Here is a 5,511-nt window from a genome sequence, read left to right on the forward strand (position 1 = left end):
AGTACTAGGGTAGTGTCTGTGAGCATATAGACAAGGGATGTCATCATAAGATTTGATGACTAACTGGACTTGGAAGAGTACAGCATGACTATGAAGTTTCAGGTCTGAGAGGCCAATAGGATGTTGTTCAATGGCACAATAACAGTGAAGTTTGAAGAACTGATGATATGCCTAAGGTCACATAGCTAGAAATAAGCACTTCTCTCTTTCACCCTTGAAGATTCACAAAGCATTTTTCCTAAGAAACCCTGTGAGGTGGGTGGGATGAATGTTATTAACAACCCCATTTTGCACAGGGAGAAACTGAAGTTACAGGATTCAGGCACTCAATCAATAAATATTTGTGTGCAGAGCACTGGGGACAAAGCAAAGTTTTGATAAGAAGTGCTGAAGTGTCTGCACTCTGGGTCACAGGGCTAGTAAGGGACAGAGCCAACAGGGACTTTGGGTCTCTAGTGCTTTTTCCCCTTCGTCTGAGATGCATCTGATCCCCATACTGGTTCTCTCTCTCCCCCTATTCATCCTATGCTGGAGGCTCACCCTGTCATCAGCTGCCTTCAGCCTGATTTGGTTGATGATTTTGAGTTCCAAAAGCAACATTGATTTTTCAGAACCCACAGCAGGGGAAACCCAGGCCACAGGGCCCAAGCTCAGGCAGGGGTCCGGCCAGGCCTTTTATCTTGTATCCCAGAGGGTCCCCTAGGTCCCCCAGCCTTCATCCAGGTCCTGCAGCTGTTCAGGGGCCAAGGCTCAGACAGCCCCTAGAGTGAGGACTTTGGGTCCTCTTAGGCCCCCAGCTATGACCCTGGCTTCTCTGTCACTTTGACATGATGGAGAAGATTCAAAAATAATATGACTCTTTTGGTCTGTTCCTGAGTCCATGGGGCCTCTGGCTGTGTTTTGTCCTAAAGCTTTGGATCAACAATTAGTCACTCTTCCCTGCTCTCTGCTCTTAGGGCTGAGATTATGCTCAGAGTTGCTTGGTTTTGCTTTTTTGTCAGAATCATATTTGTGGCATAAGACAAGAATCATAGCAATTTGGAACTATGCTCAATAAGTTATAAAACTGTGCATACCCTTTGGCCCAACAGTGGGCTTATAGCCAAAGAGATCTTAAAGAAGGGAAAGAGACTCATATGTGCAAAAATGTTTGTGGCAGCCCTCTTTGTAGTTGCCAGAAATTGGAAACTGAGTGAATGCCCATCAATTGGAGAGTGGCTGAATAACTTATGGTATATGAATGTAATGGAATATTATTGTTCTATAAAAAATGATCAGGAGAATCATTTTAGAAAGGCCTGGAGAGACTTACCTGAACTGATGCTGGGTGAAATGAGCAGAACCAAGAGATTATTATACACGACAACATCAATATTTTACAATGATCAATTCTGATGAATGTGACTCTTTCCAACAATGAGATGATTGATGCCAGTTCCAATGATCTTGTGATAAAGAGAGCCCTCTACACTCAGAGAGAGGAGTATGGGAACTGAGTGTAGATCACAACATAACATTCTCATTCTTTTTGTTGTTGTTCTCTTGTATTTTTTTAATATGTGAGTTTTCTTACTAATTTACTTTCTTTTTTTTATCTGAGTTCTCTTGTGCAGCAAGAGAATTGTATAAATATGTTTATACATATTTTAACATGTTTAACATATATTGAATTACTTGCCATCTAGGGGAGGGTATGGGGGAAGGAGAAGAAAATCTGAAACACAAAGGTCAATGTTGTTAAATTATCTGTGCATATGTTTTGAAAATAAAAAGCTTTATAAAAAAAAAAGATGAGAATCCTAGATCAATCAACAATCAATTGATCAACAAGAATTTTTGTGTTGTTTTTTCAGTTGTGTCTAATCCTTCCTGATTCCTTTCTGGTTTTTGTTTGTTTGTTTGTGTGTTTGTTTGTTTGTTTGTTTGTTTGTTTGCTTTTTGCCAAAGGTACTGGAATGATTTGTCATTTCCTTTTCCAGCTCATTTTACACGTGAGCAAACTGAGGAAAATAAAGTTAAGTGACTTGGCCAGGTCTGAAGTATCTGAAGCTAGATTTTTACTTGGGTTTTCCTGACTTCAGGCCCAGCATTCTACCTACACCTTACTGCCTCTCAGTAGGTATTTCTTAAGTGTTTATTCGGTGCCAGACACTATGCAGTGTGGGGATTCCACACATATAAAAGAACCAAAAGACCATTTTGTCCAGCTACCTTATTGTACATAGCAGATCTCAGAAGCCCAGAAAAGTGCCCAAGATCATATAGTACCACAATGATGGAGCTAGAATTAAAACCCAAGACTTCCAATTTCTAGGCCTTTTCCCACTACACTACTTTAAAGAGATCATTGGTTTGGTTTAGATATAGAGAAGATTGAGCCCAGAATTATGGAATCTTAGTGCTAAAGATGGGCTTCTAGAGTCCTGGAGTCAGAAAATTTTGAGTGGGTGCTTATTGACTGTTATTTGGCTGACAGGGGATGTGCTATGCTGACCAATGAAAGCTCATCCTGTCTAGCTTAGCCTTAGTCTATTTACCATGCAGTCTCATTCCCAGCCCCACAACCCTGTCACTCTGGAAATTACAGCTAAACACTGCCTTTTGGAAAGGATGCACTAGTCTCCTATCTGGCCTGTGATTCCAGCCCTAAGCTTATGGATGACTCAGGCTGGACAATAGAGCTTCTACAACTGGAGTGTTAGGTTGGAAAAAAGGGTGCCTCTTGGTTTAGCCTTCCCTTCTATCTGCACAGAGTTCCTCCTAGGTCATGGATCCAGTTGATTGAGTCTCTTGAGCCTTTGGTGGATGACAATTCTAAATTTAATACTCATCTGAATCATAATCTTGTGAGCTATTATCTAGTTCTCCATCTCCCTGCAACCAGAAATCAGGCTCTTCTTCTCAAAGTCTGTTTAGCTGACTGTTTATCACTACTTTTCACCTGCTCATTAAGAAGTTGACTAATTCTCTAACAGATAATTAGAATACATCGTCTTTATAGTGCCTCAGTGGCACTATTTGATAAACAGATAAGTTGCCCAACCTCTCAACTACTTGGGATGGAGTGACTCTCCATCAGTCTACTATTTTGTGTGTTCACTGCACTCCATGGTTTTTTATGACAACAAACTTGTACATCCATTACTGGTTTCTATCAGAACTTTTTTTTTTTTTTTTTTTTTGAGCCGAGACTATAGCTATGTGTTCAGCTTCCTTTAGTCTCTCAGCTGAGAGACATACTGATCCTGAGTATGTCTAGTACATTAACATCTTCTGAAATTCCAAAATGTAAGTCAACTTGTGTGATTCTCACCCCAAAATCAATGGGTATGAAGTAAAGCCTATAATGTCATTCCTGGTAGCATTGTATACATGAATTGGAAATGCCACATGTTGACTCCACTGAGATTTTTGTTCAGGTCTGATGATTCCTAGCACATTCATCAGTTTTCAGTTGAAATGCTCAGGTTGTAGGTCTCTCTGTAGGTAGTGAGATTTAGTTCTAGATTTCTCAGTTCCTGCCAAAATTAGTATGTCTTTAGGTAGTTTGCTTTCAAAGTTTTACCTTGGTTTGAGAGGATATCAACAAGAAAGGAATACATTGATCCATATTTCTCCTTAGTAAACATCTTAGCAAATTTAGTAGCTGTTAGACACACATATGCATGCTGCATAATATAGTCAGAGTAAATAGACAAACAATAGAATATAGCTCGTGATATTTTAATGAGTTTTTTATAACTCATGTTCTTATTATCTCTTTCCAGAGGAAAAAAAGTCAATGTGCATCAGCTCCAAAGGCTTGCTAGTGCTTATACTTTGTAGAAGTGGTACTGAACAATTGAAGACTTCAGACTAATTTCTCCTAGCTAATCCAACAGTATTATCAATTTTCCCTTATATTCTTTCAAAGGCAATGAAGTACCAAAAAGTCCAAAGGGTTCATTACTCCAACTACCTTTTCCATAAGTCAGTTAAAAGTGGCAGGTACTCTTGAGATGCCTTGAGATGAAGTATGTGCTCAAACTGATTAAAAAAGAAAAACAGCTAGGCAAATAAAAGCAAACCAATTTTTTCTTTTGTCTTCTGCTTTGAGGGTCTAGTAGTATCCATTACATAAATACAACACTGAAAAGCACTGGCTGCCTAGCCTTGGCATGGAATGTGCCTATTTTAGTCCTCTTGTTCAAAATCCAATAGTTCCTAGGCATCCAGTCTTTTTCTATAAAATGACTAAGTGATACATACAGATTGCTATATTCTATAATGATATTACTAACCAGCATTTATTTGAAATGCTTTTCAAGATCCTCCACTGCAGAGAGGGAAATTTTCCATGATAGCTCTTGGAAAAGGTGGAAGTTGTGCTTCCTTTGGCATCACATATGCTAAAATTGGAATGATACAGAGATTTGTATGGCCCCTAGGCAAGAATAACATGCAAATTCATAAAGCATTCCATATTTTTAAAAAGCTAATGAGGAGAAAAATACCTTAAAAAGCAAAATTGGATAAATGGGAAAGGAGGTAGGTGCAAAAACTCACTGAGGAAAATAATTCCTTAAAAATTAGAATTGAGGAAATGGAAACTAATAAGTTTATGAGAAATCAAGATACAATAAAGCAAAACCAAAAAAAGAAAAAGAAAAAACAGAAAAAAGTGAAATATCTTATTGGAATAACAAATGACCTGGAAAATAAATCCAAAATAGATAATTTGAAAATTACTGTTCTACCTGAAAATCATGATCAAAAAAAGACCCTGGACATCACCTTTCAGAACATGAAAATTATCCTAATATTCTAAAACCAGAAGGTAAAACAGAAATTGAAAGAATACATCAATCATCTCCTGAAAGAGATTCCAAGATGAAAACTCTCAGGAGTATTACAGTCACATTCTAGAACTCTCAAGGAGAATTTAAGGAGAAATTATTGCAAGCATCCAGAAAGAAACCACTTAAATGTAGTGGAGCCACAGTCACTATAACACAAGATTTGGCATTTTCTACATTAAAGGACCAAAAGGCTTAGAATATGAAAAAGGTCGAAGTTAGTAAGTTGAATTCTTTGAGGTGCCTCTATGTTATGTTTCATATTCCAGTCTATTAATATAACACTCTTTCTACTGAGCTTCACCTTCATATGGTCCTTCCATTTTGGAGGTTACCAAAGTCAAACTTCTTTAGATCCCTTCCTAATTTTGAAATATTGATGCCCTATTGATAACCTTTAATTTTTATCTTCCCCTTCATATAGGTTATTTGGACATCGAAGTGCCCAGCTATTATAATCAAACTTGGTGTTTACAATATGTTCTTTTTTAAAATATTAAAATTATCAACTAAATTTGTTATTATTTACTAAATGCATTATTTATAATAAATTTGTGGTTTGTTAATTTCATTAAATTACTCTACATGAAACAATTTTTTAAAAACTCAACAAACACCTAGTCAAGCAAAATAAATTACTACATTGCTCATGAGCAAAAACGTATGTCTTATATAT

The 5,511-nt window shown here is 37.3% G+C and overlaps 1 non-coding gene across 1 annotated transcript; it reads left to right on the forward strand.

Moving 5' to 3' along the window:
- Window positions 1-4,364: 4,364 nt before the first annotated feature.
- LOC141559173 (U6 spliceosomal RNA) lies at window positions 4,365-4,468 on the forward strand. Its single transcript, XR_012487256.1, has one exon. It is a non-coding gene; the product is annotated as a U6 spliceosomal RNA (small nuclear RNA).
- Window positions 4,469-5,511: the final 1,043 nt, after the last annotated feature.

Source organism: Sminthopsis crassicaudata, chromosome 2 (assembly GCF_048593235.1).
Source record: "Sminthopsis crassicaudata isolate SCR6 chromosome 2, ASM4859323v1, whole genome shotgun sequence".
NCBI classification, from domain to species: Eukaryota; Metazoa; Chordata; class Mammalia; order Dasyuromorphia; family Dasyuridae; genus Sminthopsis; species Sminthopsis crassicaudata.